The 15,487-nt window shown below is 35.3% G+C and overlaps 1 pseudogene; it reads left to right on the top strand.

Moving 5' to 3' along the window:
* The first annotated feature begins 13,674 nt into the window (after positions 1-13,674).
* On the top strand, positions 13,675-14,833 carry LOC128022977 (C-type mannose receptor 2-like; annotated as a pseudogene).
* The last annotated feature ends 654 nt before the right edge of the window (positions 14,834-15,487 follow it).

Raw genomic sequence — 15,487 nt, 5'->3', positions numbered from 1 at the left:
TTGGAAAGTGAGAGCAAAATAAGCTGGAGAAAGGGGGAAGGTGGAGAGGTGTTTTATCAGGAAAATAACCATGTGGTGAATTTAGATAATAAATGTAAAAGGCATCTGTGACATATTTTTAAAACTTAAACACAGTTGTAAAAAAAAAAATGAATGTTGTTTTACCAACTGGAAAATAGTAGTATTAGTAGTACAATACAATATTAATGATAAAATACAATATTAATGAATCTGTAACTTTAGATATAAATATTTGCATTCTTAAAAGATTATAGGCTATTTTTCTACCAATTTAATTCAATTATTTTTCCTTTAATTCCATTGACTAAATTTTCGTTTTAATACTGTAGTTTAAATTCACTGTGATTTTTTTATAGTAATTCTGTTCTAGTACATGCATAGAAGATTTTGAGATGTACTTTATGCATATTGTCAGACTTTGATCTGTGTTTGTTTTTCTTTCTGTGACCCAGTTTCTGTCCCCCACATTGTGTTAATTTGCCCCAGGTGTTTCCTATGTTGTTTCATTAGTCCCATATGTTACTCGTCCTCTTCAAGTCCTGTATATAGCCTATAGTGTTCCAGTTTTGAGTGCCTGTGTCTTCTGTGAGTTTCTGTGTTTTCCATGTCTTTAAATTAAAATTCAATGTTGAAGAAATCTCTTCACCCCCACTAATGTGACAGAACAACAGACCGAAACAGTAACGTTGTTTAAAAAGTTTTAGTTTTCCGCTCTAGTGTTGGCTCAGGCCCCAGAATTTGCTCCAGTGTTGGCCCAGACCATGTCAGGGTTAAAGCAAAAACCACTGATATATAATATAGAACTGGATTGCTCATGACGTCATGAAGGTGAAGCCACCACGCCACCATATTGGTAATCACTAGTGTGTGAAAACATCTATTGAATTAATAGAAAATTGTATGATTTTAATGAGAAAACATCAGTCAGAGTTTTTAAATCTGAAGTATCTCTGTAGATTATTACAATGCAAACACCCTAGGCATGTAAACAGTAATTTTTTTAATGTTGGGAATTTCCCCTACTTATTAAAAAGCTATATTCATTAATTACAGTAGAGAACATCATGAACATGACATCAGGCGGTCACAACCTCAACATTTTTATAACAAACAACAAAATACTCATTCTGAAATCTGCAGAAAGATTTATTCTTTGTATACCTTTATTTGCCTTGTACAGTTATTCATTGTTTATATAATTTAGTTATAGTGTTTTTATTCATACAGTAGCTAACAATGATTACATTAAAATCACGAATTTTGAAGCATGTAATGGTTTAAACGACGGTTAAATTAATTATTAATTTAGTAAACAACTTGGAAATGCTAGTGAATGATCCCCAGATATGCTAGTAAACATATTTGTGTGATCTTGGACAGTCTGAAATAGATATTGTTCAATCAGGACATTACAAATAAACACGTCATCATTTATTCAGAGAAATAACTGACTATATTACTACAGTATGGATTTAAAGACATACATTTATTTCTAAGATAGTGAGTTAAGATTTTCATTTCATTATAGAGCAATATTAACAGAGGCTATTGAATTATTCATTGTAAATCCATATCTATCTATATTTATATCCATTTCTGAAACTAATACATTTATGTTTATTAATTCCTGAATAATTATGTTCATAAAGAAATACTCTATATTTTGTGTTGGATCGTTACTTGTGTCGTCCACCTAGATGGTTTAAATATATTGCCTATCCTGCCCAAAAAGACCATAAACAATGCAAATAACACCTGAAGTAAAAATGTATTTACTTACACATAATATAACAACTAATCCCGTTTGATTGATCTGCTTCAAATCAGGTGATTTTAGGTCAGCGGTTTGAATGTGATTCAACGGTGCTCTCTGCCTGTAGGGATATTCAGCATTGCATTAGTTCAGTCAGGCCACTTTAGTTCCAGCCAACAGTCAGCTGTTCCTGACTTGTACCAATCCAGTCTTGACACCTATCACATGCGGTATTTAAATTCCCATTCTTCAGTGTATCTCCATCGCATCGCTGCTTGCAGTTAACTCCCTCCTCCAACTCCACCAACTGAACCTGTAATCCGACCTAACTTTGTTCTTTCTTTACAGTCTCTTCATTGGAAGCATATTTATATTGCATATATTTTTTCTTATCCTCTTAAGTACTTCCAGTACAACTCAGTCAATGAAATCCTTTGTCCTTGTTTATTCTTCGAAATCAAGAAGGTTTTACTTTTTTTTTCAAATCTTTTTACAATATAATCCACTTGCTTCACAACTTATTTGTTGACTTTTGATCAACCATTACATTACATTATTTTATAATTACAAATAACAAAAAAGACTTCACCTAAACTTATGATTCCATGTAAAGAAATAAAAGTTAGCTTCAAAATGAGCTTTATGCCAGTTTCGACCAGTGTGATGTGCCATCAAAAAAGAAAATAAGCTATTTGAATATGAAAATTACTCATGTCGTGTCAAAAACTAAGCAAATGATCTTATTCTGCTACATCTGCATTTGAGCAAAAGTATTTTCTTTTTAGGTAATGCAGTAATGTTCTTTAAGTTCAATTGTTAACAGAATTGTGTTAATGTGTCTTGTTTTAATGTGTGACATCTAGAAACATCTAGTACACATATAGGCAAGGGGCTGGGGGTTCTTTAGGCTAAACGGTTAAAGTTCTGGTCCACATTGCAGCTTATTCTGTTGTAGCCAAGAGCTGAGACGAACATGTAAAGTGACCAAAGATATTTTGTTTTGTTTTACTTGCCGTTTTGGGGCAGGGTTACCTGAAATAACCAGAGACAGTTGCAAAGTAGATGTCTATAACCTAGGTGACAGCAGCTGCTGAAAGTCTCTCTGTAAAAATATAAAGGATTTACAAAGAAAAAAATCAGAGGTAAGCAATTAGAGTTTTATATCTGACCATAATAACTAAATGAATGTGAACAGATATTAAATGACAGATCTGGTAGCATCTGAATCAGCATGATGTCTTCTTTAATTGATTCAAGTGTTTGAAATAGTTAAGATTTTATGTTTATGTACAATAAAAACAGTACTATTGTGAAATATTAGTGCAATTTAAAATAATTGTTTTCCTTTTTTAAATCCATTTTAAAATCAGTCATTACTCCAGTCTTCAGTGTTACATAAACCTTCATAAAATCATTTTAATATGCTGCTCAGTTATAAGATGTAATGTTTACAATTGTGAATTAAAATATTTAAAAAGAAAAAGAAGGGTGGGGGGGGTGTCGAAGTAAATTTGATCTCCAGAGTACATTAATTCATGAGATTAAAAATGTTCACGTTTCCTATTTATGTTAAAGACTTTTAAAACCAACCACATTTAAACTTATTGGTCTCCCCTAAACAACAACGCAGTTATTAATAATGTAATAATAGTATTAATTATAATGATAACAATTTCTTTCTCTTAATGGTGCCAAGGAATTGACTGACACGGAGAATGAAATGATTGTTAGAACTGTTATTTTGTATGTTAGTATTTTGTCTTTGAAGTATCAAGGGAGTTTCAAGACAACTTTTAATTTTTTTTTAATGTTTTACTTTTTTTAATGTTTTGTCCATTGATGAGATGAGACATGCAGACATGAATATGAGCTATTTGAATAGGAAAATTATTCATATCTTATTATTCACATCTTCAAATTGCAAAAGTCAGCGTGAGTGTGTGTTTGTTCCACTGGCATAAAGCCAAATTGTAGTGCAAACCGAACCTTATCATCTCATTCTGAAGTTTAAATGTTAATAAAAGCATAATTTTGGGTGTTCTGGTGGGTCAGACTCAGAGTGTCATGATCATTAGATGGACCGCCCATGAACTTCAGTAGAGGGCACTCCACTCAGGACCATTCCACCCATCAACCACCAGATGTCACCATATTATCACTTGGACACTAGCGCCTCTCATCTGTTGCACCACACCCAACCACATCTCCCAACTGCATCACTATCACCTTGCCACACCTGCACCTTATTCATCAGCTAATCTCCTTGCCACACCTGTACCTCATTTACACACACTTATAAGCAGCACTCACACGCAGCCACATTGCGAAGTCTTGTTTAGCCTGTCAGACATTTCCGAGTGGTCTTCCATGTGTTTGTTCCTTCCGTACCGGACCTTTGGATTATTTTACCGACTCTGATTCTCTGCTGCCTGCCCTGACATTCTGCTCGTTTCTGTTATTGATTCTGGTTATCCCTGACATACCTGATGCCGTTACTGATTATTGCCTGTCTGACCATTCTTAATAAAAGTTCTACATATGGATCCGAATGTCTCTGACTCATCGTTACACAGAGTTTATAAAGTAGTTCACTTTTAGTTTCAGGCTAATATGAAGGAATCTGTGGCAATTTCACAATTAATTACAAAGAAATTGTAGTACAAAGTACAAAGAAAATATTACATGTAGCACATTGGAATAAACATTATATTTTTGAATAGAAAGATTAAAATAATATTTTCTTTTCAAATTTACTCCAGTAATCTTTGTTTTATTTTAAGTTTGAAAATCTTAATAGTATAAACATACAGAGAATGCATAAACTGCACTGTATACTGTAGCGAGGTGATATGAGGTGTGTGAAGTCACAAAACATTTTCAGTATACCATATGTATTAACTTCCTGCAGAACATATGTTTGATCATCTTTTATTAGAATCCAGCAGAGAGGATCTGTAAGAGCAGTCATGGACTGGAGTCTGTTTGTGCTGCTTCTGCTGTCAGGTTGGTGTGGTCATATATAATCTGTATTTATGATGATGTGTTCACATATTAATGGTTTAACATGTTGATTTTAACAGGGCTCTTCTGGAGCAGTTCTGCTCTTTCTCGTCCATATTACTATATAAATGTGAAAATGTCTTGGCCAGAGGCTCAGAGTTACTGCAGATCGAAGTACACTGATCTGGCTACTGTAGACAGCATGAATGATGTGTACAGGCTGGTAAATATAGTGGATGCTGGATACAGTGGATCAGTGTGGATTGGACTGAAGAGGGGAACACAGAAACGCTGGGGTTGGTCTAATGGAGAAAACACAACTTCTCAGTACTATAACTGGGCTTCAGGACAGCCAAATGTCAATGAAGATTGTGTCATTACTTATGGCGGGGTTTGGCATGATACGCTTTGTAGCTATTCATATTATTTTACATGCTATACAGGTGAGTTTTTGTAAAAAGCTGAATGTGCAGTTTACCCTGCAAATAAAGTGCTTCAAACTGTTTATTTTTTTCCTCAAAAGGAAATACTTCATATCTAATAAAAATGAACAAAAACTGGACTGATGCTCAAAGCTACTGCAGACAGTATTACACAGACCTTCCCACGATCCACAACTCTTCAGAAAATGACTACATATCTAATATGCTTTATTCTGGATGGCACGTCTGGATTGGTTTGTTCCTGGACTCTTGGGAATGGTCTGATAAATGGATCCTCTTCTTCAGACACTGGGCAGCAGGTCAACCATCCATGACTTCAGGATCTGATGATGACTGTGTTGGCATGTCAAGATCCAATTCTGGCAGATGGGCTCAATACAACTGTGATCTACAGAGTCCTTTTATCTGCCATGGAAGTGAGCATCTAACAAATTATCATGTTAGACAGAATGCCTTATTATTTCTCCAGTGTTCTGTCCTGCCATTTAGTTTGTGCATCACTGTATTCATAACAGTGATAGTGATTTCCAGCACAACAATATACTGAAAAGGCTAAAAAATTAGCTTGGAGAAAGTGAGCAAAGAACGCTCCCTTTATAATCATCTAAGCTTTAACTGAGTTCTAAACAATCTGATCCCGTGAGAAAAGCAACTATTTTCTGAGTTGGTGATTTTGTATGAATCCTTACCAATTTATTACACAGAAGAATATGAAAAGTATGAAGGAATATTGTAGATGAAAGCATGAATACAAAGTCGCCACTAGTATGCAATGCAATGGGCTTGATAGTGACTTTGATCAGGCTATAATCATGACTATATATCTCTAAGATATTTATGCTTTCTATTAGCTTTAAAATCTTTTCATTTTCTTCCTAAAGTGCCCAGGCCTTCAATACCAATGTACCAGTTTATGAACCAAAGTATGACATGGCTTGACGCTCAGAGTTACTGCAGAGCGAGATTCACTGATCTGGCCACTGTTATGAACATGAATGATGTGAGAAGGCTGGTGTCTACAGTGGATCCTGGATACAGTGGTTCAGTATGGATAGGTCTCCGTGCTGTGGGAGTGAAACGCTGGGTCTGGTCTATGGGAAATGGTGCAATCTCCCAGTACAGTATGTGGTATCCAGGAGAACCGAGTGGTGATGGGGAGTGTGTGAGGAGTTTTAATGGAAGCTGGTATGATGAGAGCTGCAGCACTGCTCTCCCATTTGTGTGTTTCAATGGTGAGTCCTCTTAGTTTGAGTTTGTTTTTCCACTTTAGCTGATTCTTGACTGAGTGCTGGTCCTTATCTTGTGTTTCTGAACAGGCAGCACTGGTTTTATTATTATTGAGACAGCTATGACATGGAGAGATGCTCAGAGTTACTGCAGACAACAACACACTGATTTGGTGAGTATCAGCAGCCCAGAGCAGCAGAATCTGCTCCCTATTGAATCGTCACTCTGGATCGGTCTGTTTCTGGATTCTTGGCTGTGGTCGAATCAGTGGGGCTACTTCTTTAGATACTGGGCAGCAGATCAACCATTACTGAGTTTAGTGTCTAGTAACTGTGCTGGCATGTCAGCAACTATGGAAAGGAAATGGGCTCAATATAGCTGTGATCTAAAGCAGCCTTTTATCTGCTATGGAGGTGAGTTTCCATTCAAACAAGAGATTTTCAGGTCACTCTTGAAACAGATATTAAAACAACTGTGATAAGTTTTCATTTATTCTGTGTTGAGGATGATTTTAACTCTGTTTTTCTCTAGATGACAAGTTAATTAAAAAACAGGTTGTCAGAGTGAAACTGTCCTGTAATGGAAAATGCACACTAGATGATCCTTCACTACAGACGACCATTCTGAATGAGGTTTGCATCCCTCTTAACCACTTCAGTTCAGTTTCATTGTCAAATTCTAAATCAATAAATGTTCTCTGGCAACCATCCACAACACCCTATAGACCCTTTGCATGTGACGTCACCCTCTACTTGCGCGAATTGTGAACGCCATGACGGACGGCAGAAAAGCCATGCTGTTTGTGTTCGTTCGTGTTTTTTTGTGTGTTTTTTTTTTTTTTTGTAAGCACAGTGCAGTGTGTACTGTGTGTCAACTGTTTATTTACAATGTTAAAGTGGCTGACAGCAATAAATATTCTTATTAGGAATAAAACTGCGTCATTTTTAACTGTGCAGAGCAGTAACGTTGCTGAATAGTTAGGCGTACTACACTACTGTAATTTTAATATTGGTCATTGTGGTGGTACTTGGACTGGGTACTTAACTGGGTAGCCACGAACGGCCAGGTCCTCTGAAAATAGGTTACGTGTTATAGAAGTCTTTACTTACGTAAATAGTATATATTAATACAAAATAAACCCTAGACTGATGTCTTACCTTTGCCATTATGAGGTACCTCCCCGTGCCGTGAGCGTAGCATCGCGTACCTGTAACCCAGCAGCCAGCTGCAAAGAACTGGTAAGCATCCAGACTTTTAAAAGCTTTGACATCAGCACCAGTGTATGGGGATACCCCGTTTACCATATAGTGGTACAGATCGTGTGGAATGAAGACAGGTAGACTCTGCGATTTAATGAGGTCTGTGAAACTGGTGGAAAAAGATAAGGATCGGTATCCAATCCTGCAATTTCCAACTTCTCCAAATACTGTTCTTTGTGAGCACCTACCAGATGCCCTACCTCGACCGATAACGGCACGACAGCTTGTTCATTAGAATAAACCATAAAGTTTTGTGTTATTTATTTTAAACTGATTGAAACTTCCCGCTCGTCCACTACTATTTAGCTTGTGCTTCCTGTGATTCTGCCGTCTGTCATGGCGTCATCACGTGGTCGTAGTCACGTGTTTGCAAAGGGTCTATAGCTTTGAGTTTTCTCTCATTTCACATTGTTGCAGTTATTAGGTTTTGATTCTTTGTTGCTGGTCTAGATAAGCAAAAAGCTGAAGAGCATGGGGCTGGAAAGAGACAGAAAATTAAGCTGGAGAAAGGGGCAAGATGGAGAAGTGTTTCATCAGGAGAGAAAACCTAGAGCAAGTTCAAATAATGAATGTAATAAGCAGTAATATTCTATTCATTTCAATTTTCAGATAGGTTCAAATAACCTAAAATATTCATAGTAAAAGTAGACTGTTTTAAGGAACTGTGAAATAGTTGTAGTATCATCCATTGTTTACACATCATTATTAGTGATAAAATATATTTTTAATTGATTGTAAAATTATTTTTCTTTAACGTTTTCTGTTCTAAATATTTATAGTTTATAGTATTTATAGTTAATATCTATAGTTTCGAAAGGAAATATTTAAATTGAAATCATTGAAAGTATAAAAAAAAGTTTTTTTGGGAAAAGAAGAGATATATATGAGCTATATGTTAAATTAAAGTATGTTGATGACATTCTCATTATTAATTGACATTTGATTGGCTGAAATCATACTGAATATATTATTACACTGCATTTTGCTTTATAAAACAGAACTTCGGATCAGCAAAAAAAATTATTTATTATCATTGGAGCAGCCCTTTAAATTCTTAAATAAAATGTCTGTCTCTCTCCCTCTCTTTGTGTGTGTGTTTTGAAAATAGAATAATTATTAGATAAGTAGATAATGAGGTAACAATTGCATATGTTTATATCTTATGCAAGACAAAGCATCTCATATATATTTCTTTTGGTGCTAAATTGTAAATTTACTTTAAGGATTCCTGAATTGTACATTGCTTATCTTGTTTCATTTAGCAAAACATTCTATACTGCTTAGTTTCTCTGGAGCATGGAGTGGGTCTGAAGTTGAGCTCATAAAGAGCATATTTGTTATTTGTTAGGTGCTACATATTCATCATTTGACCACCAGATGGCCACAAAGTAGCCTGCAGACCCTGCACTGTTTTGAAAGGAGCTGGCTAATAAACACAGATTAGTGTTCTAAATCATTAGTTGATGATTCAGTCAGCCTACAGACTCAGCTTTCTATTTACATTTAATGCAAAAGTTGCTTGTTTCTTTGAAAATAAGTTACTCTTTCATGGAAAGATTCACTTCCTGTGTAATCTGAAACAATAATAAAATAATTGTAGATGCAGAAATATTCATCCATTAGAAATATATTTATTGTTATCATTTTCATCATTATGTAATTCATATATGAAGCTGAACATCAACCTTGCCTATACAGTAAGTCAGATGACTGTGGCGTGGTTGAGATCACATATTATGCAACTATTAATTGTGCATTTAATTCTCATTTGCATTTTTTGTTTTGTCATTGCCAAATCGTTTTGAGATGCAGTTCAGAGGAAAGCGGTGATGCAAAAATCTTCCTTTCGCTATTAATACTTTAAAATAGACAAAACATGGAAGTAAAATCATGAACTATATCCTTTAGAGCATTATGAAGGCCCCATCACTGCACATTATTGCAACCGCACTGCACTGCAACCATAATCAATAGCTTGTAACTAATGCTCTAGTTTGCAGATTATATTTTTGTGTGTGAAATCACAATTTTTTTATGCAGAGAGGAGAGTAAGAAGTGTGCAAATCCTTTTGTTATGGGTCAAATTAAATTAAGATGGTATTTGTATATCTGATTTGTATATCCCTGTAGAACCAGGCCTGCTGAGAATGGATGTAACACTGTCAGTTTAAACACTTAAAATCCCTGTAATTGACCCTGATCAGATGACAGCAGAAGTAGTTCCTGTAGAGGGCAGCAAGTGTGCATTTAGGACAAGTATTTTGTGATTCAACTCGTCATGACCATATTTGGATTTCCTGTGTTTATCTGGCAACCATATTAGTTTGGTGAGTTAATTTGCAAATGGATTTATGTGTAATGAGACTCTGTTTACTACACAACGCAGCACAGATGAGACACTGATACAGTAGAAATTTAAAATATACAGAACAAAAATGTAAAAAATATTTCATAGAAGTAACACAGTGTAAATGAAATGTAGTATAAAAACAGATAAAAATGTAACCTTTACATTTGGTTTAAAATTTTAATTGCAAAATTATGTAAAGTGTTATTTTCAGATTCTCTTTTCACTTATCGATAATGGCATTATAAATGGAGTCTCTTCTTCAGAAACTGAGCAGCAGGTCAACCATCCCAGAGTTCAGGATCTGATGACTGTGTTGGTATGTCAACTACTGATTCTGGAAAATGGGCTCAATACAGCTGTGATCTACAGCAGCCTTTTATCTGCTATGGAGGTGAGTTTCCCCAGTTCACAGAATCAAATAATTCAAACAAGAAGATTTGAAACAAATATTTACAAACATTACTATTACTATTATTATAAACTATTAAATGTTTTAATTTATTTATTTATCTATGACTCAGCTCTGTATTTCTCTAGATTACAAATTCATTAAAAAACAGATCATCAGACTGAAATTGTCATAATTAATTTCATAATTTCTTGCTGGTTTTCCAGATGAGTGAAAAGCTGAAGATCATGGGGCTGGAAAGTGAGAGCAAAATAAACTGGAGAAAGAGAGAAGGTGAAGAGGTGTTTCATCTGGAGAGAAACCACACAGCCAGTTCAAATAACAAATGTAATAAGCAGTAATCTCTCTAAAGTAAACAAATATAACTACTTACTATATTATTTGAAAGAACTGGGAGGTAGTAATAATAACCATCATTGAAGATGATCATGAATTGTGATACTGCATAATATATTTATTTAATAGAAATAAATTGTGAAAATATTCTTTTTACGTTCTGTAAATAACTAAAATGAATCTAGCAAAAATTTTGCTCTATTGTGTATTCCAGATTTTCTTTTAGTAAGTAAATAATTTATGATCTATTTCTAAATTATTTTAATTATTTAATTAAGTCTATTTATTTTGTCATGATAACATTAAGGTTTAGCACAGAAGTATTTGAGGACAAATCAATTTGAATTGTAAAAATAAAACGTTGAAATCCTCCCTCTGTGAGTTCATTAGCATGGGAGTATCCATTTTCTCTTTACATTTAGACTTCATTTCTAAATGAAAAATGTTTTTTTCAAAACTATTACTATTACATATTACATACTACTACTATTACATGGAAATGATTCTGTATGTGTATCACAAAACTATAATAGCAAAAGGTATTTACCTATTAAAAATATTACCCATAACTAAATACTTCTGGTTGAAACTTGAATATTTACTATAAGTATTTCTGAAATATACATTACTTGTTTCATTTAATATCCAATCAAGCCATACTATAAATCATGACTTTTTGGACCTTTGCTACCGTACAACTCTGAAAACAATGCAGAAGTACACTATTGTATATACGAGAACACATTCAAGAGTGTATAAAAAAAACTATATCCTTTTAATTGCATATTTAGTTACACTGAACTACAGAGTGTTATTAGTTCAGCTTGTAAAATAGAGAATCAAAATAGCAGATGTAGAGTTTCTAAAGATTATTTGGTAGAGTCTAGTATGACACTAACCACAGCAAGGTCATGAGTTCAATTCACAAATAATGCATAAAAATGTTTCATGTTAAACAAATGTTTTAATGTAAATATGCTCAGTAAATTATAATAGGAGTTAAGGAATGTAATTTAGTGAGGAAGGAAATAAATTTAGGGTCCCACTTTATGTTAGATTGCCTTAACTACTGTGAATTTACATTTAAATAATTTAATAAAATGCAATAAAAAAAATAATGAAACAGCTAATGTTCAAATTATCTTCCTTCTTTTTTATTAGAAAAAATAAAGGACTACAGTGGGGGACATGACAGAGTGGTCTGATGTCTGTTGGCTGCATCAAATAAAACAAGGTTTAAAAAGAACCCAATCAAGCCAAGTCCAAAATGCACCTCCCTCCTGGCCAGGTGTCATAGGGTGCTTCTCGTGTTTATTTTTGCATCCTCATTTCCTTTCCTCCCTTCCTTTCCTCATGTCTTAGCTCCACACCTTCAGGATGCAAGGGAAGAATGCAAGGAAAAGACATGAGGATGGAGGACTTGAATCAAGTGAAATGATTTATCATCGCTCCCTTCAGCGTTACTTCAAAGTGTCATCAGCTGTGATTAAAGGGATCTGCCCTTATGTTGTTAAAGTTTGTTAATTAAGACATTCATAATATTAATAAAGCAAGATGCTTTGTTTGAAATATATGACATGCATGGTTTATTTGAAGTGAAAAGGTAAAATATAAAGAAAAATTATTACAACAGATGTGAATCCTCGCTCATAGCTCCTCAGGAGTACTCCTCACTCCTCGATCCTCACCTCCTCATGGTGCAATTAGAGAATTGAGATGTCCTTCAAGATGGCTGAGCTTGATCGGTTTCCGGGTCGTAGGATGGAGGACGGAGGATCGAGGAAAGGAGGAAGGATATTGAGAAGCACCATTTTTGAGTGGCAAGACAGGGAAAAAAACAGTAGGTGTCCTCGATGAACCCATCAGAGAGCAAACAGCTGAAAAGCGGAGCAAAACCACAATTCAATCCAGCACCAAAGAGGAAAATATTTTAACAAGATTAAGGGTTGGGCATACTATGCTGAATAAAACCTTAAAAATAATAAATAAACATCCTACAAGATTATGTGAATCTGTAGAGCATGTTATTTGTGTTTGTCAAAAATATAATAATGAACTTCGAAAGATGGTAGGGGATAACCTAAATCTTAAAACGATATTTACTTATGGATTAGAGAGTTTAATTTTGTATCTTAAGAGAACTGAGCTGATTAAGAGAAATTAGAAAAACAGTAGGTTAATTGTTTGGTGCTACCCAAGAAGAAGAAGAAGAATTAAATCCAGGTATGGCGCACAGCACAAAGGTTGCCACAAGGTGAAAAGTTGATTAGTAAACAGATTGTCCAACTGAAATTGAAATGAAAAGGAAAATGCACATTGAATGATTCTTGAATTAAGACAGCCGTACTGAGTGAGGTGTGTATATACTTTGAACACTGTGTTCAGTTTCAGTTTTTGGTGCAACACCACAGTTTTCAGAGTGTGTACTGCAGGGTGAAGCAGTTAAAAAAAACCTATGTCTTAAAGTACATTACACGACAGTACATGACAAATAGCATTTACACAAACTCAACTAGAAGTTTTGCTCATGTGATTATAATTCCTTTTAGTAAATCTAACAATAGAATTTAAATATATTTTCTAGTGCATTAACAGTGGTGTCAAAATGGCAAACTAAACCTTATTTACACGTTACTTGTGCTACAGTACGCTAAGTGTACTTTGTTTTAGCCATGCAGCTTATGGAGAATAAACCAGCAGCCTTCTAGTTACAAATTCCAAGTTTGAAAAGTTCACACTGTCTGATGTTTAACTAAGAAAATGTGTAATCAACATCATGTACAGTGTTCTGTTTGTATTCATCACCCCCCTTATTTGTGATTTGTTTAATCTTCTTTCAGTTTAATTTATTTTCCTAGTTTTACAACCGTAGCACGCGTACTGTACAGCAGAGAGGATCTGTGAGAGCAGTCATGGATGGGAGTCTGTTTGTGCTGCTTCTGCTGTCAGGTTGGTGTGGTCATTTGTAATCTGTATTTATGATGATGTGTTCACATATAGATGGTGTAACATGTTGATTTTAACAGGGCTCTTCCCGAGCAGTTCTGCTCTTTCTCGTCAGTATCACTATATAAATGTGAGAATGTCGTGGCCAGAGGCTCAGAGTTACTGCAGAGAGAGATTCACTGATCTGGCTACTGTAGACAGCATGGATGATGTGAACAGGCTGGTAAATATAGTGGATGCTGGATACAGTGGATCAGTGTGGATTGGACTGAAGAGGGGGACACAGAAACGCTGGGGTTGGTCTAATGGAGTTGATGCACTTGCACAATACAGTGAATAGAATACAGGACATCCAAACAATGAAGGAGAATGCGGCTCTTTTGCCTTTGGAGTTTGGTATAGTTCTCTGTGCTCATCACTTTTACACTCTGTGTGCTACAGTGGTGTGTTATAAGTTGATTTGTGTTAATATTCAGTTTAGCTTGGGTCGAAGCCTGATTCTTGTTTTCCATATCTCAGTAGAACATGCTGCATACATCAGGGTAAAGACATGGAAGAAATGGACAGATGCTCAGCGCTACTGCACACAGCATCACACAGACCTGGCCACCATCCACAACTCTGAGGAACGGAATCTGATAACAAGTGTGATTCCATCAGGAACCTGGGTCTGGATTGGTCTGTTCCAGGACTCTTGGGAAAGATCAGACAAACAGAGTTTTTTCTTCAGACATTGGGCAGCAGATCACCATCTCAGAGTTCAGGATCTGATGATTGTGTTGGTATGTCAACAACTGATTCTGGAAAATGGGCTCAATACAGCTGTGATCTACAGCAGCCTTTTATCTGCTATGGAGGTGAGTTTCCCCAGTTCACAGAATAAAATTATTAAAAAAAATACAACTTATGAAACAGCCATAACAAACAGGTGTAATTTCTTCGAGTATATATATAGAAACGTTGAACAGAAAGCAGATTTTCAGACTGAAATTGTCCTGTAATGAATGCACACTGAATGATCCTTCACTACAGACAGCCATGCTGAATGAGGTTTGTATCAGCCTTAAAGATGTAGTAAGGGATTTCTGAGATACAATATTGATATTTGAAATAGACAGCCAAACAAACACATCCCTCCCTTTATTGCTCCACCCACAAATTCATGAACACACCATGCAACGCATGTAACAGATTGTTCTGTGAAACATAAAACCAATGTTACACACATGTCGAGCAGAAATCCCTCATAATCGTGGGTTCTAGCTCTTCTCTGATTTTCCTGTTCCAATGATATTCCTCCAACCTTTTCCTCTTTGGTAATGTCTTTGCTCTTTTTCTACTGTGTCATAAAATACATTGTCTCTTTGGTAATGTCTTTGCTCTTTTATTGTCTACTATGTCTTAAAGGTCCCGTTATTCGCGCTTTTTTGAAGCTTTGATTGTGTTTACAATATAACGTGTTCATGTTTCGCTTGTAAAAAAAACAGTATTTTTCACACAATTCACCTATCTGTATACTGCTGTTTTCACTGTCATAAAAACAAACTGATGACTTTCTTGTTCTATAAAGTCCCTCCTTCAGAAATACATAATGAGTTCTGATTGGGCCAGCGGTTCCTGTGTTGTGATTCGACAGCAGCTGAGCGCACACTGCCCTCCTGGTAATGCGATTGGGCTAGAACGCACATGCTGGAGATGCACTTATAATCACAGGAACGTTTTTACTGACGAGATGCTCATGAA

The sequence above is a fragment of the Carassius gibelio genome, chromosome A2, assembly GCF_023724105.1.
Source record: "Carassius gibelio isolate Cgi1373 ecotype wild population from Czech Republic chromosome A2, carGib1.2-hapl.c, whole genome shotgun sequence".
In the NCBI taxonomy this organism is placed as follows: domain Eukaryota; kingdom Metazoa; phylum Chordata; class Actinopteri; order Cypriniformes; family Cyprinidae; genus Carassius; species Carassius gibelio.
This window is presented reverse-complemented; position numbering and strand designations above follow the sequence as displayed.